Source organism: Seriola aureovittata, chromosome 5, assembly GCF_021018895.1.
Source record: "Seriola aureovittata isolate HTS-2021-v1 ecotype China chromosome 5, ASM2101889v1, whole genome shotgun sequence".
NCBI lineage: Eukaryota > Metazoa > Chordata > Actinopteri > Carangiformes > Carangidae > Seriola > Seriola aureovittata.
In genome coordinates, this window is record NC_079368.1 from 22,541,819 (window position 1) to 22,551,513 (window position 9,695).

Below are 9,695 nucleotides of genomic sequence, written 5' to 3' on the forward strand. Positions count from 1 at the left end.
AGTCATAAAAATTTAATTTTATAATAAGTCATAAAAACATCATAGTATAGTAAGGCATAAAAACATCATAGTATATTAAGGCATAAAATGTCATAAAAAACATCATAGTATAGTAAGGCATATAAGCATCATAGTATAGTAAGGCATATAAACATCATAGTATAGTCAGGCATAAAAAGTCATAAAAATACCATAGTATAGTAAGGCATATAAACATCATAGTGCAGTAAGGCATAAAAACGTCATAAAAACGTCATAGTATAGTAAGGCATAAAAAATGAGAAAAATTTCATAGTATAGTAAGGCATAAAAAGTCATAAAAATGTCATTTTACATGTAGGTATAAAAACAAGATAGTATAGAAAGGCATAATAAGTCATAATAACGTCATAGTATAGTAAGGCATAAAAAGTCATAAAAATGTCATTATACATGTAGGTATAAAAACAAGATAGTATAGAAAGGCATAATATGTCATAAAAACGTCATAGTATAGTAAGGCATAAAAACATCACAGTATAGTAAGGCATTAAAAGTCATAAAAACGTCATAGTATACTAAGGCATTAAAAATCATAAAAAAGTCATAGTATAGTAAGGCACAGAAACAACATAGTATAGTTAGGCAAAGAAAGTCATAAAAATGACATAGTATAATAAGGCATAAAAAGTCATAAAAATGTCAGTATAAATTGGCATAAAAAGTCATAAAAATGTCATTGTACAATAAGTCATAAAAACAACATAAGGCATAAAAAATGAGGAAAACGTCATAGTATAGTAAGGCATAAAAATGACATAGTATAGTAAGGCATAATAAGGCATAAAAACATCATAGTATAGTAAGGCATAAAAAGTCATAAAAACATCATAGTATAGTAAGGCATGAAAAGTCATAAAAACATCATAGTATAGTAAGGCATGAAAAGTCATAAAAACATCATAGTATAGTAAGGCATAAAAAGTCATAAAAACATCATAGTATAGTAAGGTATAAAAATTCATAAAAACTTCATAGTATAGTAAGGTATAAAAACGTCATAGTTTAGCAAGACATTAGATGTCATAAAAACATCATAGTATATAATAAGGTTATGAACGTCATAATATAGTAAGTTTTAGAATGTCATAAAAACATCATAGAATGTCTTATAAATTTCATAGTGTACTAAGGCATAAAAAAGTCATAATATATTAAGGCATAAAAATTATATTAAGGCATAAGTGAGTCAGAGTCGCTGATTAACCTAATGTTTATGTCTTTGTACTGTGGGAAGATGCTGGAGTACACATAGGAAACCCACACAGGCAAAGGGAAACTCCACACAGAAAGGCTCCAACCCCAGGAAGTCATAGTATAGTACAGCATAAAAACATTATAGTATAGTAATCCGTTCACCCCAGGTTGTGCTTTACATACTGTTTGAGATAAAGAAAACCAAGACCCGCCCCTTTTTCACTCCCTGAAACTTGAAAAAATAATTGTCAAGATGGACCACCAGTGCTTTCCTTGGTGCTTTGAGCGCCATGACTGCAACATGAGCCTTCCTGTGTGTGTGTAAATGGATTCAAAGCTCAATTTTCATTGATGCTGTCAAGCTGCATTGGTAGACTGCAAAATGGAATTTGACCTATGTAATGTCCTTTTTAATCAGAGGTAATTGACACAGATAGACCTTCATCATAACTGTGCATGCCCTTGCCAACCAAGCTAGAGCCCTGCAGTGCTCTGCCTCTATGACTTCCCGCCAATAACAGTAGATTAGCTAAATAAATTCCAAAGAGAAAAAGCCACCAGGCCTTTAACTCATAAAATAACTCACCTTTATGCTGTGATTTTGACAGAAAAGAAAGATGTCTCTCTTGGGAATAAACTAGCCAGATCATGTCCTTTCAAATATAATTCTGACAGAGCCTCTCAGTAAACCTCTGTAACTCATCCATAGTTTTCCTGCATGTAAAAATATACACTTCAAGCTCCTTTTTTTGTGAGCCTTGCAGTTATGTGAGAAGTTTGTGCCACTGGATGGTTCAATTAATATACAGTAACCAGTTTCTCCTTTTACCCTCAATTCTCCTCCCTCCCCTGCTGAGGGGAAAAATGTGTCTCATTCCAATTTAATGCATGGCCAATTCCCACCTCGACAGAGCAGTAATTAAAATCTACACGCAAAGCCCCATTCATCAGCGGAGATGACAGAGAGAGAGAGAAGAGGTGGGGGACAAGGGGTTCTGTCGCTGTACCCTTGAATTTAGGAATCCAAACTAGCTTGTGAAGAGTGGAAAAGGGAGGAAGGAAGGTCAAGGTTTATTTCTATAGATATATGATACTAGTTGTTTTTAGTTTTTCAGCTCCACTGTACTCATTTTTTAAACAGTCACATGCATAAAATGTGTGTGCAAATGAATGTTTGCACATATAAACATGTACATTCCTCTGAGTAATTAGGCCTGTGTTTATGCTCCACTATCCACTACCTGCAGTGTTATCATCTCATTAACATAGAACCCACCAGTTTAAGCCCTGCCCCCAATATTAGTCATTTCTCCCCTCCCTTATTACAGATCCCCCACCTTTTGCACCCCATGGCAGATTTTCTGTTTTGACAGCAGTCCTGCTGTGCTCTCTTGGATTCACACACACACTCACTCACACACAAACACACACAGACATACAAATGCATACACACACAGACACAGATTGCACGACCATGACCCTCACAGAGCCCCATCCACATCCACAATGTCCTTCGGGATTGTAGGGACACCAGAGGGGCTCTGGGAGGTTGATGGGTGTGTGTGTCATTGTTTGCTGTCTGTGATTACGCGTGTTGCCACCCAGCAGCTGTTTGCATGTTTATCCCGCTGTCCATCTACACATGGCTGGGGCTGTGTCTGGCGCCTTGCTGACATCATATGTAACTTAGTTACATCTTTCAAAAATTCACAAAAAAAATCAACCAATTCAGGATTCATGCTGTGTCTCACATTCTTTAATAAGGAAGGAGGAAAATTAAATCATACATTAAGAAAGCAGTGTTTTAAGAGGTTATTCAAAATTGAGGAAAATTATTTTTATCTGTGCACGTCATAGTTCTCAGCACCATTTTGAAACCAACGTCAAAAAAAGTTTCTAAAGGAGAGAAAAAGAAAGCCTTTTTAAGATATAATGGTAGAATGCTGTCTTTTCCCTTGCAGCCTCTCCAATCCCAGTGGTGGTGGCATATGTCCAAGGCCTCTTCCAACCCCTTGTCACCCCCCCAACTCCCAACCTTCTCTCTGTCTGCCTTTTTTCTCTCTACCCTGCAGTGGACTGCACTTGAGCTTGAATGGCCAGAGCAGGACAGGCAGCTGCCTGGGCCCTGTGCTCCAGAGAGAAGGAGGGGTGGGGAGAGGGTAGAGGGGAGGTTGCATGGAATTTAATGAGATGCACAGTGTCAATGGCCACTCTCTCTGAAGAGGGCAAGAAGAAAAGGGCGCTCTCTCTCTCTCCCTCCACTCCCCTTTCCTCTATGCCCCTTCCTCCAGCTCCCTCTCTCTCTATCTCCTGCCCTCCTCCCCAGCTGGCGAAGGGCTTTGTTAGGCGCCAGATGATACCCCAGATGCCCCGGCCCAGCCGCCCCTTTCAGCTACATTCACCAGCCTCCCCTCAGGTCAGAGGTCACCACCGGGCATCTGAATGGGTCTCCGTGGCAACAGCGGTCATGGCGGTTGAGAGAGTGGCAGAGGTTTTTTGTTGTTGCCTGGTTGCCATGGACAGAGCTTAATTAATCAGATTCAACGACACATAGAAAACTGAAGTATGATTTCAGAAGAAAATCATCCATTTTCAGTTTAAAGGGATTTCAATGCAAAAAGAAATGTTGGGTTGTTATTTGAAATGGAAAATGCTTCGATTGTAGCATTTAAAAGAAAAACAATTAATTAAAATGAGAGAGAAAATTGGATGGTCAGAAAACAGAGTGTTTTAGAGGTCTTGCTCCTTCTATACACAGCTCTTCCTTTACTGTTTGTGTGCTGATGTTCCTGAAGCAAGGTGCTGCTTCAGCCCTCTGCTGGGCAAACACAAAACTGCACAATTTCACATTATCAGTGCGGCATCCGCCAACAAATACTGTACACTGTGGGAAAATCTTAATTCATATCAAAGCCCTGTTTTAATGTATGGAGCAATGCTGCGTGATGCTGATTAATTCTGCTTGTGTCAGTTCATATTTTCCTTGCTGACAGATCAAAAGTAAATATTAAATGTGCATTTCACACAGAAATGCTCCAGCAAAATAGGGATTAACATATTATCAAGAAAATATACAAATGTGTACATAACAAGTATTAAAGGGAATAATGAAATGCTTAATTAAGTAATGAAGACATGAAAAAACAACCAGCTAATGAAGAATGGCATTTGTCATATAGCTGGAACTGACAGATTATTACAAGTCACTGCAGTCACTTGCTATCTTTGCACATCTTTACTTGATCTCCAGTGTCTAGAATACGTGAAAAAAAAAAAAAGGAAAGGAAAAAAGAAATATAAAAATCCATTGTCCATACAATTCTGTTTCTAAGTTCGAGCATTGCTGATATGTTATGTATGAGTTATAGAGGTCAATACAGAGTTTAGCTGGCACAGAGTGAAGCCCTAAAAGAGTATCACAAATACCATATATAATATAATATTTTCATTTTATTTGCATACATGTGAATTCAAAGCTAGATGGGGTTTTTTTTCATCCTTGCATTTCATTTGGTGCCTTTACAATTGAATTGCGCTGGGTTCCTCTGCTCTGACTCGGGTGTCTCTTGGCTCTCTTCTACTCACAGCCTCTGTTGGTCACGCTGTCCAAACAGATCAAAGGTCACACGATAAGGAGAGGGCGAACACTGGGGCCCATTCAGCAGCCAGGACCAATGGTGTATAACACGTGGGCACTGAGCAACAGAGAGAAAAAAGACAGAAAGAAAGGAAAAACCACAGTTTTGGCCCCAGTCTGCGTCTTGACAAGCCCTTAGAGTTCTGGGAAAGTTTTCCCTTTAGAGCAGCCATAGGGGACCTTTATAAAACATTGATTTGTTATGCTAATACAGCGAAATGTACTGAATACAGTGAGCTATGTCATTATGATGGATTTAGTCTCACTGTTGGGACGAACAGTATTCATGCATTTCCTCTGTTTGTGTCCCTTATGTGTGTTTGCATGTTTAAATGTACAGTGTTTGTTGCCCACTGGCCGTAAGCTCACAGGTAAACAGTGAGTCTGTGTTGGTTAAGCCCGTGGCTCCGACCCCTCCTTAAATCATCACACCATCAGATAATGCAACTGCTCAACAGTGGCAACACTGCACAGCAGAAGATGACCCCACAGTTGCCCTCTACCCAAATGCAAACTGCAGAACACAGCCGCCAGATGAAATGGTAATGGTGAAAGGATTCAGAATTTAACTGGTTATCCTTCTTACAAAGAGACAAACCAATTTAATCTCAGTTGCCAATTCAATAGGAACACCTAGTTAAAACTAATGTAGTCTAACACAACAGTCAAATGCAGTAAATCCTACCCTCATGAAAACTGTAATGTTCACACAGTTTTGGAGAAGTGATGATCAAAATCATTTTGGAGGATGTAGTTTATGGTGCTGTTGAACTGTAATGCATTACATTGAGAGGTGTTTTTAATATTTATATCCCCATTTATATCAGTGAGGGTAGTACATATAAAAGTCTAACAGTCACATTTGAATAATCTCTATATGTATCCATCACATGTGGTGGGACTATGAATGCATGTGATCAGAGAATGGATTATGAGGTTTGATAGAAACTTATTCTTTCTTAACAGTGAAATTAGTGACTTAATATATATGCTAATTACAATGTTTTTTCATTAGAGCAGCTATCCATCATTGGAGAAATTTGACTTTTAAGACAAGTTGTAGCTTGTCCCCATAAACATCTATGATTGGACCAAGTCTATGCTAACATCATAGTTCAACACATTTTTATATCACCCACAGAGACATAATAAAAACATCTGTTGTCTGATTCATAGTAATTGTAAAGGTACCTCCCTAAGCTGAACTATCCCTTTAAAAACAGAATCATTTCTATTCCTTCAGTGACATTCTCTATGATTTTTGTAGTCATGGCCACATTAAGACTGCCAATATTGTGATGCAGGTATCTCTTAAAGCCAAACAACAGACATAAAAGTCAAGATCCAGATTTATCTGATGCCCAGTTGATGTGAAAATAAAAAACCCTGATAATGGCAGCAGTGACGAGAGAGACTGCCTGACTTTTGTATGCCACTGGTTTCCCTTCTTCCACAAAAAACAAAAAAAAACACGGCAGCCACTATTCCTGATTAGCTTCAGCATCTCATCAATAGGCCTGACTGTCTGCTCTGGCCTTTGGACAAATAGCCCTTTCTACTCAGCCTCACTCCTTACTGCTTTAATGGCTGGAACAGCTCAGAGAAGAGTTAATTATTGCATAGCACATGGCTGGCATACAGGGTCGCGGATGCACCAGTTCTAGAAGCATGAATGTGTCACAAGACACCCTGCAGTTTAACACATGTGATGAACAAGGATATGTGGAATTACAGTATATGTTTGCATGGAGAGAGAGAGAGAGAGAGAGAGAGAGAGAGAGAGATACAAAGAGACAGAGGAGGGTTTTCAAATGACAGATTCTGTAGTTTCAATGCACATATGATTCATGCATGAGCTAAACACCTCAGTTTGTGCATGGTGGATAATCACTCACATGTGTTGACAATTCAAATAACACATGACCCCACGTACAAGCATATACCACCCAAACACAGAGCCACACACACCTCCCACATAGACAGTCGCTGCACTTCACACTGTCAATAAGTCTTTAAATCCAGAACATTCATTACTGCTCCAGTTCTTTAAAGCTCTCAGCATCATTTCTCTTAGAGTCCCGTAAATTCAGCAAGGGAGTGGAATTGTATTTCTATCTCTCTCTTTGATAATCATCCACATCAAGTTGTTTTTTTATGTCATTATTTATGTCCTGTTGTCACCTTTTTTGTGTCATTCAAGATACTGAAATGTATTGATTTTGTGTTTTTATTCTTTCTCACAGACAAGGTTCATTTAAGTAACTGTAGAACATGAGTCCCATTGCCAGTGTAATTTAGGAAAATGAAAGATTCAATTTAATGAAACATCAAACCCTGACAATATTAGAACTAGAATGACACAACAATTTCAGATGGATGCCAACAAAAAAGAACAGCCTAAACTGCCATTTATGATCTGTGAGCTAATGTAATCCTAATGTAATCCTACTTACATGTGTCACTTTTTGTCTATAGGACTTCAGACCTCAAGCAGGCACAAATGTCCAGCCAGCTGTATAAGCAAGTATACACACACACACACACACACACACACACACACACACACACACACACACACACACACACACACACACACACACACACACACACACACACACACACACACACACACACACACACACACACACACACACACACACACACACACACACACACACGCTGAATTTGAAACTCTGTGTGAAGCTACAGGGATTAGATCAGTACACCTGCAGGACCACAGGGAGTAGCCATGACAGTCAGTGATCTGATCTCATCAAAAATACATCAAGGTGTTTCCCCTCTGGACATCAGCAATAAAATATTAACCAAATGTGATACTGAGAATCCACTCATAAACAACCATCAGCAGCTTTTTCTTCAATTAAATATGTAGGCTTTGCATCAAAACCACCAGTGTATCAACTGTGAGAACTGAAAAACAAGAGCAGCCCAGAAATCCAATGCTGTCATGCTGTCCCATGCTAGCAGCATCATATGGCATCAAATCCAGACTGCGAAGACAGATGGAAAGGATCTGCATGTCTTGGGCCTTGCCCTGGCTGCTTTTGAATTCTTTTATGTGCCTGCAACAATAACAAAACACTGCTTCCATGATCTGCAATTGTGTCTCACAACATCAAACTTCACCACCGCTTGGCAACCACTGAAAGAAGGCATAATGACGGGATGCACCGACTTCTATTTGCCTTTACTATGGCAGTGGAGCTCATTATCAGATCCTCGGGATCCTGTTTATCTCCATGCAGGAGATAAACAGCTACAGTTTGGTCAGTGTTCACCATCGATAAGAGAGTATGGAAGATAGAACAACACTTACGGCTGTACTCAGAGTTATCCTAGAAACAGACAGTGAACTGTTGTTTATAGTGAGTGACATGTTAGTGTGGAGATTTAAGTAAAGAAACTAGACCTGAAGAAGGAAAATCCCCTCACAGCCATGGTCCAACTGAACAACAAACTGCAGGCCACATAGGAATAGTAATAATACCAAATTCCTCTGCTTTTGATTTTAGCTTATTTCCAAAGTTACTTTCTCCTTTCTGAATCTTCCCAGGATTCCCCAGTGTTGATCTAGAAGGCATTTTGTTGGAAATATTTCCATGTCCTTTTATTTTTATCAAATCCCTGAGACCAAGTCCGTCTGATTTCCAAGGGCATCTCCATCCCATCTCTATCAGTAAGGTATTGAAGTAGTGTGAAATGCCACACTACATATTCTTAATGCTTTAGCTTGTACCAATTTTCAGTTTTTTAATCACTGTAGGAGCTGTGGCTCCATAAGCCGTACATCCATAATCAAACCTGCAACTCACCTATAAGAACATGTGTTATTCAAACTTTAGTAAAACCTTATCTATGTTTTCTTTCCATGTCAACTTTTCGTCCACATTCTGAGAAACATTTGACTTATTCAAGAGACTTACCATGGGCATATGTTTGCGGATTTTGATTCGGCAATTACTTTCTATATCCAAGTATCACGTCAGTCACTGGTCCTCTCAATCACCTTATCCAGAGCTCTTTGATTGAGATGATAGGAGGGGTTTCTCTCTCGTTTCCAGATGGCCCCATCATCTGCAAATAATTAAAGACCATATTCTTTTACCACTCTGCTCAATATTCCATGAACTAAAAAGTTAAAAATGATAGGGTTAATAACACATACCGTTCTCCACCTCAAGTTCCTCAAGTAGCTCACCTCCAACCCTCAACTGTGCTGATCTCGTAAAAGAAATTCCTCCTAAATATCGAGAGTTGCTAGTTCTCTGAAGAATTACAGCCTCATTGTGATGAGTCAAACCTCTTTAATTCATGCAGCATGGAGAGAAGACTGGAGCTTGGTTGTTCTTTGACTTTCTGAGTACCTTTATGTACCAACAGGCAAATAAAAGAACAATAAAGTTCAACAGGTGCCGACTTGTGTATTATGTTGAATCAATAAGTCATACATCATTCATGTGTTGATCTTGCCTTCCTTGGTGTAATGGCCCTTTAATATTAACTCTAATTCCTCCTCTGATGCCAGCCTCATATAGAGCGACTGTGGGTTTGTGACTAGCACTTTGGCACATATTGTCATCATGTGCTGCCCTCTGGTGGATGTAAATATAAAAACACAGCATAGAGATGCGCAAGAAGCTGATGGTAGAGATTGTCTAACAGAAACAGGTATGTACTATATAACAGGTGAGGATTTCTAAATATACGCTAAATGTATTCCAAACCATCTGCCAAGATTATATTTTACTCAGGATATAGACATTTTTAGTTGCCTTCCCCTGTCATTTTTCTTATATAAATT